This window comes from Marmota marmota, unplaced genomic scaffold (assembly GCF_001458135.2).
Source record: "Marmota marmota marmota unplaced genomic scaffold, marMar, whole genome shotgun sequence".
In the NCBI taxonomy this organism is placed as follows: domain Eukaryota; kingdom Metazoa; phylum Chordata; class Mammalia; order Rodentia; family Sciuridae; genus Marmota; species Marmota marmota.
The window spans coordinates 13,101,539-13,115,304 of record NW_026000082.1 but is presented as its reverse complement, the minus strand read 5'-3'; the positions used below and the strand labels follow the sequence as shown (position 1 = coordinate 13,115,304).

Here is a 13,766-nt window from a genome sequence, read left to right as displayed (position 1 = left end):
AAAAAAAAAAAAAAAAAAAAAAAAAAAAAAAACAGCTGAATGAATTAAGGAAGACAATGTAGGATATGCAAGGACAATTCAATTAAAAAAAAAAAAAAAAGATCCTGGAAAAAAAACTGGGAATGAAAAACTCAAAAGTCAAATTTAAAACTCAGTTAAAAGTCTCACCAAGAGAGTAGATGAAGAAAAAGAAAGAATATTATCAAGACTTGATGACGAGGTTGATAAATGATCACATTCAGACAGCAATAAAGAAAAAAAAGTGGGGGCTGGGTTTGTGGCTCTGTGGTAGAGAGCTTGCCTAGCATGCTTGAGGCACTGGGTTCGATCCTCAGCACCACATACATGTAAAATAAAGATATTCTGTCCACCTAAAACTAAAAAATAAATATTTAAAAAAGAAAAAAGAGTGAACAGAACATGCAAGATCTAGGGGACACAATTAAAGGATCAAACATGAATCAAAGTCATAGACAAAGGAGCAGAGATACAGACAGATTATTCAGTGAAAAAATAGAAGCAGAAAATGACTCAAAACTTGGGAAAGACATGGACACCCAGATACAGAAGGCATTTAGAATTGCAAATAGACCTGACCAAAAAAATAATCTCTCTACATCATATTATAGTTAAATTGTTAAAAGTACAGAAGAAAGAACATTGAAAACTGCAATAGAAAGTCAGTTACAAAGGTAAGCCCATTAAAATAACTGAAGATTTCTCAGCAAAAACTCCAAAGGCCAAGAGGGTATGGAAAGAAAATACTCTATTTAGCAAACTTACTATCCTTCAGAAGTGAAGAAGAAATACTTTCCAAGATAAGCATAAAGTAAAGGAATCCATGACTACTAACCCAGCATTATAGATAATATTTAAAGGATTCCTACACACAAAAGAGGAAGCAAGAGCACAGGAAAGAATAAAACTCATTGAAGACACTGATAAGAGGGTCTTTGTCCATTTGTGTGGATATTAGTTACCAACTTATTATTTTCCCTCAACTAAGCACTTTCTTTGGCATTTCTTGTAAGTCTGCTAGTAACTCATTCTTTTTTAAAAATATCTTTATTTTGTTTATTTATTTGAGGATCGAACCCAGTGCCTCACATGTATGAGGCAAGTGTTCTGCCACTGAGCCACAACCCCAGCCCCTAGTAACTCATTCTTTATGCTTTTATCTAAAATTGAATCTATTCACCTTCAATTTTATCTCGTTTTAATTCAAAATCATTTAATTCACAATTAATTCATTTAAATTCAAGCTTGTTTTTTTTTTTTTTTTTTCTCTTTCAACAGTTAAAAAATGCTCTTTTGAGGGGCCTGGGGTTGTGGCTCAGTGGCAGAGCACTTGCCTTGCACACGTGAGGCACTGGGTTCAATCCTCAGTACCACATAAAAAAAATTAAAAAATAAGTAAAACAATTGGGTCCATGTTCAACTAAAAAATAAAATAAAATGTTTTTTGTCTTCTGGCTTACATTGAGTCTGATGAGGAGTCGATGGTAATTCTTACCAATTTTCCAATGAGTGTGTCTTTTTTCTGTCTGCTTTTCAGATTTTCTTTTCATCTTTAGTTTTCAACAGACAATAACGTGTCTACAGATGATTTTCTTTACTTGGGGTTCACTGAGCTTCACGGCCTGTGGGATAGTATTTTTCATCAGATTCAGACATTATTCATCTGTTATTTCATAAATGTGTTTTTCTACTCCATTCTCTTTCAATTCTCTTTTTGGAACCCAAATACACATGTTAGGTTGATGGATGCTGAACCAAAGGCTGATGCTCTGTTCTTTTTGGCTTTTTTTTCTCTTTGCTTCAATTTCAATAGAAGCTATATTTCTATCTTCAAGTTCATACATCTTTTAAGCTTGCTCATGTTTTTCTTCTCAAGTCTCTAATTTGCTGTTAACCTTGTCCAGCGAGTTTTTCATTTTCAAATATCATGGTACTACTTAAAAATATTTTTAGCTGCAGATGGACACAATATCTTTATTTCTTTTTAATGTGGTGCTAAGAATCGAACCTATTGCCTCACACATGTTAGACAAGAGCTCTACCACTGAGCCACAACCTCAGCCCATGTTTTTCAATTCTAAAATTTCACTTGGTTCTTCAATACTTTAATTTCTTTAAATTCAACTCATTACATCCACCTTTTATTAAAACCCTTAAACATATTTATTAGACCCATTTAAATTTTGAATATTAATTCCAATATCTTTGTCATATCTGGGTATGTTTCTATTCACTGCTTTTATCCCCAAATTTTATTTATTTGCTTGTTTGTTTTTTATTTAATCTGGTGGGGGGGGGGGCAGTGGGGGGCCCCGGGATTGAACTCAGGGACATTTGACCACTGAGCCACATCGCCAGCCCAATTTAGAGACAGGGTCTCACTGAGTTGCTTAGCGCTTCTCCATTGCTAAGGCTGACTTTGAACTCATGATCCTCCTGTCTCAGCCTCCCAAACTGCTGGAATTACAGGTGTGTACCACCGCACCCAGCTCCTTATTCCCCTTTTTTAATAATGATGCTAAGCCAGGTAGGGTGGCACGTGCCTGTAATCCCAGTGGCTCGGGAGGCTGAGACAGGAAGATCATGAGTTCAAAGCCAACCTCAGCAACAGGAAGTGCTAAGCAACCCTGTCTCTAAATAAAATACAAAATAGGGCTGGGGATGTGGTTCAGCAGTCAAACGTCCCCGAGTTCAATCCCAGGTACAAAAAAAAAAAAAAAGCTAAGACTTTGTAGTTGATACTTTGTTCTCTTTGGATTTTATTATATTCCTTTCAAGACTCCTGAATTTTGTTCTGGAAGGTAGCTAACTTACTATCCCAAATCTTTAGAGACTTATTTTTAAATTTTGTGAGAGCACACCTAAAATAGTCTTACTACTTCCTTTTTGGAGTCTCAGTTGGATACCTGTGATGGTCAGTAAGTTCTCTCCATTCAGAAAATAGTTGGAATTCAAACCACTCTAGAATCACTTCTTTTTTCTTTTTTTTTAGAGAGAGAGAGAGAGAGAATGAGAGAGAATCTTTTTTTTGTAGATGGACACAACACAATGCCTTTATTTTTATGTGGTGCTGAGAATCAAAGGTCGCGCCCATGCTAGGTGAGCACTCTACCGCTGGGCCACAATCCCAGCTCCTAGAATCATTTTTTAGGTCATAGCACCCTAGTAGTGTTTTGTTGTTGTTTGGTGGTACTGGGTATTGAACTTGAATATTCTACCACTGAACTACATTCCAGCCCTTTTTATTTATTCTGAGACAGGGTCTTATTAAGTTGCCCCAGCTGGCCTCAAATTTGCAACCCTTCTGTCTTAGCCTTCTAAGCGGTTGGGATCATAGGTGTGCACCACTGTACTTCCCCAGTAGGTTTTCACTGCAAGGTCTCTCATGACACTATGTATGTGCAGCTTAACAGAGGTTGGGAGTACCCCAGGTGGATTTTTGGAAGCTCTTTCCTCTCTAGGGTCAGAAGCCACTCTGGAGTAAACTCACCTTTAAGTTCTGAATAAAGGAGTATGGAACAGTTGTTGCACTCTGCAACACATTGGTTCTTACTCCTGCTCGGATAATGAGGTGTGGCTCCAGGAATAGGATTCACTTGGTGGGGTTGAGTTACACTCACCTGTTCCTTTGTAATCCTATCCCTCTGCCGTTTTTGGGATAGAATGTTCCATGGAACCTCCCCTTGTATGAGAGTTCCAGTGGCTCTCTTTTTCCACAGACTCCTAAGGTTGGAGAGCCGTCTCGGTTTTGAAAAGGTACTTCTGTGTGTTTGCGTGCTTTCTTTGTCGTTTTCTTAAATTATTGGAATAGTCAGACTTGTGAACCCAGCATAGGTTGCCAGCCAGGATAGATGGCGATACTCTTGTAGGCTCTCCTGCAAACTCTAGTCACCTCAGTGGCCAAAATTTGTACCTCTACCTTCTTAGTTCAGGAAGACTGCTTGGCTTCCACCTCTCTGTCAAAGTACCTCTAGGAAGACAGCCAAAGCCACCATGGATGGAGCTCACTTGCTTACTTCCTTGCTTTGCTACCAAGTGAAGGGAGATAATCTGCTAAAATGGAAGATAATGTAGAGGCATAATAAATTAGACAGAGAAGAAAACAATTGAGAATTATACACAGCATTTGTTAAATTTGAGATGCCTGGAAGAATTTTAAATAGAATTATCTGTATATAGTCAGCTATTTACACTTGAGTCCACAAGGGTGGTCTTGACTAAAAATATATGTTTGTAATCATCATCATTAATTTTGAGTCTTCATTTCCTCTACTAAAGTAATTCTACTTCTTACAAGATGAAATTGAGGACATTTTAACAGTAAGAATAAGAAAAATGAATAATCTGTTGTTATTACCACCTAGAGACCATTACTCTAATTTTTGGTGTTTCTTCTCAGTACTTTTTCTATTTAGTTTGGTCCTCTTTTTGCATGCTGTAATCATGAGCCTGCCTCACTCCTCATTGGAAACCTTTCTTAATATCTGTTTTATCGGCAGCAAAACATTTCAAACAGATATATCAGAATTACTTTCAATTATCTTTTGTTGGACACTTAGATTACTTCTCAAAAACAATTCAAAGCTGCTGGGCATGGCAGCACACAAAAGTAGGCAGGAGGATCACAAAATTGAGGCAGACCTAATCAACTTAACAAAACCTTGTCTCAAAATTTAAAAGGGGGCTTGGGAGGGCTGGAATGTGGCTCAGCGGTAGCCTACTTGCCTGGCACGTGTGAGACACTGGGTTTGATTCTCAGCACCACGTATAAATAAATAATAAAGATCTAAAAAAAGGGACGGGGCTTGGGATATAGCCCAATGGTAAAGCACTTGCCTAACATGTATGAGGTTCTAGATAAAAATTTTAAAAAGTTCAAAGCTGATTTCATTGATGGAAACATGGCCAAAACATTCCTTGAGTTCGTCTAACCACAATCTCAAGTAACCTTTAGAGTGATCAATACAAACTAGACCTGTTCACATTGGGAGGATATTTTAAATTTAACAAAGCAGTCAGATCCACAATCTAATTTGATGCTCTGAAAAATATTATGAAGGAGGCATAAGCAAACCTTATTACCCTCATTTTGTCAATGAGGAATCTATATCTTGGGGAAGAAAAATGCCAATTAATGCTCTTGATAGAAGTGGGTTGTTTGCTCTCTAGCCGTAAGATTCTGTGTTAGAAGTATTAGTCAGTCTGTGTAAAGGATGGACACTGGATGTATTTTCAGAAACAGAAAGTAAAACAAAAAACCTATAAAATCTTTGGCTCAGAACTAGGTAGGGGGAGTCAATAATATTGGTGTTTGGGGTTATTTTCCTTCTTTTTTTTTTTTTTTGTGTGAGTGAGCTGGGTATTGAACCCAGGACTTCACACATGTGAGGTAAATGCTCTACCAGTGACGTACATTCCCAGCCCAACAGTACAGGTTTGTTTGTTTTTTTTTTCAAAAATATATTTTATTTTTATATGGTGCTGAGAATCGAACCCAGTGCCTCACACATGCTAGGCGAGTATGCTACCACTTGAGCCACATCCCCAGCCCAGTACAGGTTTTTAATCCCAGCATGGCTAAAGGTCTGTCTGCTAAGCTCAGGTAGCAAAGATAAACTTTGTGAACATTCTGGCTTAAATACCTGGAGAAATTTATTAAAGAATGTTAAAGGGAGGCTGGGGTTGTGGCCCAGTGGTAGAGCACTTGCCTCGGCACGCGGGAGGTCCTAGGTTCGAACCTCAGCACCACATAAAAATAAACACAAAAAGATGTCATGTCCATCTACAATAAAAAATATTTAAAAAAAAAGAATGTTAAAGGGCTAATACAAGAGGATCTCAAGTTCAAGGCCAGCCTCAGCAATTTAGTGAGGCCCTAAGGAACTTAGACCCTGTCTCAAAATAAAAAATAAGGGCTGGAGATGTAGCACAGTGGTAAATTGCCCCTGGCTTAAATCCCAGACCTCCTCCTCCAAGAAAAAGATGTTAATAGGATTAAATATAGTCAGTATTGTGTAAGGACAGGGATACCTACTGAGTAATGCACTATTAGGTGATTTCTTTGTTATGTAAACATCCTAGAAAGTACTTGCACAATCCTAAATGGCATCTACCACTGTTTGTGGCCTCTTGTTGCAATTGAGACACAGTAAATATGAGATGTATAACAACATACTGGTTTACAATAAACTTTTTTGAAAATAAAGAATAAGCCCTAAAATAACAATGAAAAGAATAATAAATACATAAACCAGTGGTATATTCATGTATTGAAGGCTTGGTCTCCATGTTCAGAGGTGGGGCTTTGGGAAAGTGACAGGATCGTGAGGGCACTAACCTCATCAACAGGTTAATCCTTTGACAAGTTCATAGTTGAATGGGCTATTACGAGGTGGCGCTCCATTGAACGAAGCTGGTCACTGGGGTCTACCTTTGAAGGATATTACTCATCTCTGGCCCTGGCCCCTGTTTCCTGACTGCTATAGGTGTGCAGCTTTCCTCTGAAATGCTTTTTTACCATGTTTCTGCCTCATCACAGGCCTAAAAGCAATGGAGCTAGCTGACCATGGGCTGAAACCTCTGAAGCATGAGCCAAAATAAATCATTTCTCTTAAGTAGTTTTTCTCTTTTGTCACAATGATGGAAAGCTAACTAACACAATCAGTAACAGTCATATATTATCATTAAGTATTATGTATTGTGTATAATTGTATGTGCTATACCTTCATAGGACTGGCAGCAGAGATTTGCTCACACAGGATCACCACAAACACATAAGCAATGCCTTGCACCACGATGTTACATTGCAGATGTCACTATGCATAGGTTATTTTTCTTATAATTCTTTTTTTTTTTTTTGAAATGCAGTCTCACTTTATTGCCCAGGCTGGTCTTGAACGTGCAAGCTCAAGTGATCTTCCCACCTCAACCTCCCAAGTAGCTGTGACTACAGGTGTGTGCCACCATGTCCAACTTTATAATAATATTATGGCACCATCATAGTGGTAAACTGGACCCATCATCAACGGAAATATTGCCATATGACACATTAGTATAGTGTTCTCCATACAGTGTCCTTTCACACTGCCCACTTTCTGTCTTCAGGGACATTAACTCTAATCCACCTCCAACAAACAAAATCCACTCTTTGAAGACCAGTTTTCAATGCCTCCTCCTTCATACTAGCACCCCCTAGTGATGACATAATTCTTGCATTGAATGGGCTATAATACTTTACATGTCTCTCTCTCTCTGAAAATACCCATCAAACTCTCCCAGGTGTAATTAACATTAGTATAAAATTTTCTCCCCCTCCCTTGGTCCTTATCTAATTCACTGCCCCTTACATGTAGTAATCAAGGAGCACTTAAGTGAAAAATAATTCTTCGTATACAATCACTAATGATACGTTGGCTTAATAAGAAAAGGGAAAACAACATCACAGCCTATTTTGGCTTCCCTGATTCAATAAGAAAATAAACCTCCTTACAGAAAATATAGTAAAAAAAGAAGAAAAATAAAAGGAATCCAAAGGTTTGCTAAGACAACTAATCCAGAATAATCACTAGGGACATTTTTGTACACACTTTATCATAAAACTGAATCCATTTTATATGTAATTTGGTACTTAGCTTTCTTCACTGAACATTACAGCATAAGTTTTCCCCTATATCAACATAAATTTTTTTCTTTTCCTTTTTTTTTTTTTTTGGTACTGGGGACTGAATCCAGGGGTGCTTAACCAGAGTCACATTCCCAGCCCTTTTTATTTTTTTATTTTGACAGGGTCTCACTAAGCTGTTTAGGGTCTCAATAAGTTGCTAAGGCTGGCCTTGAACTTGTGAAAATCCCAAGTTGCTGGGAATTCAGGCACATGCCACAACACCTAGCAACAAAAATTCTTTAGAAACATTATTTTTTAATGTGCTAACTACTTCATCCAATGAAAATAACATTACTTAACTCAGCTGCTGGGGCTAAGGATATAGTCCAGTGGTAGAGTAAAAAGGTTCGGTCCCTAGCACCACCCACAACAAAACATATAATTAACTTGCTACTTCTGGCACATACTTTCCTTTATTTTATTACTATATACAGTATGTATTACTTGTAAATTACAAATTAATGAAAATTTAAATTTGGAGATAAATAATGCTGGGATGAATATCTTTGTACATAATCTTTATTTAGATTTCCAGTTATTTCTTTTTCTTAACTTTTTTTTTTTTTTTAGTTGTAGTTGGACACAATATCTTTATTTATTTTTATGTGATGCTGAGGATCGAACCCAGTGCCTCACACATGTGAGGCAGGCACTCCACCAATGAGCTACAGCCCCAGGCCACCAGTTATTTCTTCTTTTTTTTTTTTTAACCTTTATTTTATTTATTTATTTTATGTGGTGCTGAGGATCGAACCCAGGGCCTTGCACGTGCAAGGCAAATGCTCTACCACTGAGCCATAACCCCAGCCCCCACCAGTTACTTCTTTAGGAGAGAATACTAGGAGAATTACTAGGTCAAAGAAATGCCTCTCTCTGCTCCAAACTTTCTGTAAAATAAAGATGACCTTGGAATAACTAAATATATAAGGCAAATATTAATAGAACTGAAAGAGAAATGGACAGCAATATGTTAATAGCAAGGGACTTCAATACTTACTTTGACAATGGATAAATCATTCAGACAGAAAATCAAGACAGAGGCAGGGAGTTTAAGCCAGTTATGGTGGTGCATGTGGTAATCTCAGCGACTTGGAATGCTGAGGCAGGAGGATTACAAATGAAAGGCCAGCAAGTTAGTGAGACCCCATCTCAAAATTAAAAAGACTGGAGATGTCGCTTAGTGATAAAAACCCTGCTGGGTTCAATCCCCAGAACCAAAAAAAAAAAAAAAAAAAAAAAGGCAGTAAATTTGAATAGTACTTTTCACCAAATAGACCTAACAGAACACTCCAGGCAACAGCAGCAGAATGCACATTCTTTTTAAGCACGCAGGAGACATTGTGAGGACAGAGTAAGTGGGCCATAAAACAAGTCAACAAATTTAGGAAGAATGAAATCATCAAGCATCATCTGAATACAAAAATATGAAACTAGAGCTAGGCGCAGTGGCATATTACTGTAATCTCAGCATCCTGAGAAGTGGAGGCAGAAGGATTGAAAGTTTAAGTCTGACCTTGGTAACTTATCAAGACCCAGTCCAAAAGGAAAAAAGACTGGGGATAGCTCAGTGGTAAAGTACCCTGGGGTTCAATTCCCAGTATAAGGGAAGCAGGGCCTGGGGATATAGCTAAGTGGCAGAGTGCTTGCCCAGCATGCATGAAGCAGAAGGAAGGGAAAGGGAAGAAAAGAAAGAAAGACAAAGACAGGAAGGAAGTAGGAAGGGAGAAATCAATAATAGAAGGTTAAGTTGGAAAATTCACAAATTTGTGGAAATTCACCTATATATACCTGAATAATCAATCGGTGGATAAAAAAATAAATCAAAAGCCATCTTTAGACAAATGAAAATTGAAACAACATAGCAAAACTTACAAGGTGTTGCAAAAACAATTCTAAGGGCGGGGTCTATAATAATACATGTCTAAGGGCTGGGGTTGTGGCTCAGTGGTGGAGCACTCGCCTAGCACGTGCAGGGCCCTGGGTTCGATCCTCAGCACCACATAAAAATGAGTAAATAAAATAAAGGTACTGTGTCCAACTACAACTAAAAAGTAAATTTCAATTTTTAAAAAATGTCTACAGTAAGAAATAAGATCTCAAATAAATAATATAACTTCAGACCTCAGGGAATCATAAAAGCCAAATATCAGAGAAGTAAATATCAGAGTAGAAGTAAGTAGATTAAAAGAGTAATAAAAGTATCAATGTAACTAACAATTGGTTTTTTGAAAAAATAAACAAAAGACTAAAGAAAAGAAAACGCAAACAAAATTAAAAATGAAAGAGGAGACATTACAACTGATACCAGAGAAATACACAGGGTGATGAGACTATTATAAACAATTACACTACAACAAAGTAGATAATTAGAAGAAACAGATAAATTCCTAGAAACACAGAACCAACCAAGACTGAGTCATGAATAGAAAACTTGAATAGATTAATAACTAGTAAAGAGAGTGAATTAGTAATCAAAAATAATAGTTCAGGACCTGATAGCTTCACTGGAAAATCCTCCCAAACGCAAAAAGAAGAATTAATACCAATTCATATAAACTCTTCTAAACAATGCAGTGGGAACACTTCCAAACTCATTTTATGTAGGCAGCATTACACTGATACCAAAGACAGATAAGAACACTAAAAGAAAATTATAGGTCAAGGCTGGGAGAGCTCAGTGGTAGAGCACTGCCTAGCATGTGCAAGCCCCTGGTTTTGGTTCCCTAGCACTGCAAAAAAAGAGAAATTACAAGTCAACATCCCCAACATATATAAAAATCCTCAATAAAATACTACCATTGTATTTCATTTTGATTTATAAGAGGCAGGGGCTTGAACCCAGCATGGCACTGGCATAAAATAGATATCTAGGTTAATGGGACAGAATGGAAAGCCCAGTACCAAAAAGAAAAAGAAATATACTGATGGGGTAGGCTGGCACACGCCTATAGGCCCAACAACTTGAGAACCTAAAGTGGGAGGATCCCTTGAGCCCATGAACCTAGGCAACAGAATGCGATTCCATTGCAAAAAGAAAATGATCTCACTTATAATGGTATCAAAAAAATAATACTAAAATATTGGGGCTGAAGTCAATAGTAGAGAGCATGCTTAACATGTGAAGCCCCAGATTAATCTGCAGCACCCGAAAATAAAAATAAAATACTTAACAATAAATTCAACCAAGGAGATGAAAGATCTATACACTGAAAACTATAAAACACTGCAAGGCAATCTACAGTGCAACCCCATCAAATTTTCAAGTACATTTTTAAAAGATACAGAAAAAACAATTCTAAATTAATATGGAACCATTAAAAGCCCCCAAAAGCCAAAGCAATTCTAAGCAAAACAACCAAAGCTTAAGGCTGATTTCAAAATATATTATGAAGCTTAGTAATTATAACAGCATAGCAGCCTGGCATGATGGTACACATCTGTAATCCCAGTTACTCAGAAAGTTGAGGCAGGAGGATCACATGTTGGAGGCCAACCTGAGCAACTTAGCAAGACCCTGTCTCAAAAAATAAAGAGTTTGGGTGGAGCTTAATGGTAGAACTTACACAGCTACTTAAAGTCCTGGGTTCAATCCCATACCTCAAATAATTAAAATAGAGGGGCTGGGGCTGTAGCTCAGTGGTAGAGCACTTGCCTAGCACATGTGAGGCACTGGGTTCAATCCTTAGCACCACGTAAAAATAAATAAAGGCATTCTGTCCATGTATAACTAAAATAATAATAATAATAATATTTTTAAAAATTAGATAAAGTAAAACAAAAAGAGCTGGGGGTGCAGCTTAGTGGTAGAACACTTGCCTAGCACATGCATAGGTCCTGGGTTCAATTCCCAATATGGGGGAGGCAGGGGCTTGAACCCAGCATGGCACTGGCATAAAATAGATATCTAGGCTAATGAGACAGAATGGAAAGCCCAGAAATAAATCCATGTATTTATGGTCAATGGATCTTCATAAAGGTGCCACAAAACACACAATGGGGAAAGGACAATCTCTCCAATAATTAGGAAAACTGGATATCTATGTGCACTAGACTCTTATCTCATACCATATATAAAAATCAACCTAAAGTGGATTAAAGACATTGAGTATGGAGCTGGGGCTGTAGCTCAGTGGTAGAGCACTTGCCTAGCATGCATGAGGCACTGAGTTCAATCATCAGCACCATATAAAAATAAACAAACAAAATAAAGGCATTCTGCCCATCTACAACTACAAAAAAATTTAAAAAAAAAAAAGACATTGAGTATGGTGGCACACGCCTGTAATCCCAGTAGCTCAGAAGACTAAGGCAGAAGGACCTAAGTTTGAGGCCAGCCCCTGCAGCTAAGGGAGACACTAACTCAAAATATAAAGTTATAAAGGGCTAGGGATATAGCTCAGCAGTACAGAGCCCTGGGATTTAATGTGCAATACCAACAACAACAACAACAACAAAAAATCAAAGACTTAAATTTAGACTTGAAATTATAAAATTACCAAGAGAAAACATAGTGGAAAAAAACTGAAGAAACAAACACGTTACACACACTTCATGTTCACAGATAAAATGGGCATGGGGGCACATACATACCTTTAATCCAGCGACTCAGGAGTCTCAGGCAGGAGGACTGCAAGTTCTAAGCCAGCCTCAGGAACTTTGTGAGGCCCTAAGCAACTTAGTGAGACCCTGTCTCAAAATTAAANAAAAAAAGTCGGGGTGGGGTTGGGTGGTGGGTGGGCTGGGGATGTAGCTCAGTGGAAAAATGCCCCTGGGCTCAATCTGTGGCACCAAAAAATAAAAAATTAAAATAAATAAAAATTAAAATATCAGGGGCTGGGGATGTGGCTCAAGCGGTAGTGCGCTCGCCTGGCATGTGTGCGGCCCGGGTTCGATCCTCAGCGCCACATACAAAGATGTTGTGTCCGCTGAAAACTAAAAATAAATAAATAAATTTTTTTAAAAAATTAAAATATCAATTTACTCAAATAAAAAGCAACTGAAGATAACTCAAATAAATCTTAGCAATGATTTTTTTAATATGACCCCAAAAGCACAGAAAACAAAAACAAATAAAGACAAATTTATCATAGTGTGCTTTTTTTTTTTTTTAATTTTGGTACCAGGGTCTGAACCCAGGGGTGCTTAATCACTGAGCCATATCCCCAGCCCCTTTTATTATTATTTTTATTTTGAAACAGGGTCTCGCTAAATTGCTGAGGCTGGTTTTGAACTTATGAACCTCCTGATTCAGACTCCCAAGCCGCTGGGATCATAGTCTGCTTTCTGCTATTATAACAGAACACCACAAACCAGGAAATATTTTTTTCTCAGCAGTGGTGAGATCAGACTCAGAGCCTTGTGCATACTAGACTGAACATTCTACCACTGAGCTACATCTCTTGCCCTGGGTACATTATTAACAACGGAAGTTTATTTGGTTCACTGTCCTAGAATCTGGAAGTTCAAGAAATGGTACCAGAATCTGGCGAGGGCCTCTGTGCTACTTCATAACATAGCAGAAGGGCAAGCAAGCACATGCAAGATTGGGGGAAAAGAAGGCCAAACTTACTCCGAACCCACTCTTGCAATAACCAACTGACTTCCATTTGTGAAGGCAGACCCCTCATAACCTACTCATCTCTTAAAGGTCCCATTTCTTAATACTATTATAATAGCAATTTAAAAATTCAACATGAGTACTGGGATTGTAGCTCAGTAGTAGAGAGCTTGCCTCTCACATGTGAGGCACTAGGTTCAATCCTCAATGCCACATAAAAATAAACAAAATAAAGATATTATGTTCAGGGGCTAGAGTTGTGGCTCAGAGTTAGAGCGCTTGCCTGGCATGCGTGAGGCACTGGGTTCGAACCTCAGTACCACATAAAAATGAAAAAAAAAATAAAGGTATTGTGTCCACCCACAACTAAAAAATAAAGGATAAAAAAAAAAATTTAAAAAAGATATTGTGTCGGGCTGGGTATGTGGCTCAAGCAGTAGTGCGCTTGCCTGGCATGCGTGCGGCCCGGGTTCCATCCTCAGCACCACATAAAACAAAGATGTTGTGTCCGCCAAAAACTAAAAAAAA

At 37.9% G+C, this 13,766-nt stretch overlaps 1 protein-coding gene across 1 annotated transcript in view; it reads right to left on the bottom strand.

The window, feature by feature from the left end:
• LOC107141760 (cytochrome c oxidase assembly factor 7) overlaps positions 1-13,766 on the bottom strand; it is a 29,604-nt gene that overhangs the window by 6,573 nt on the left and 9,265 nt on the right. The gene's annotated exons all lie outside the window — the stretch shown is intronic.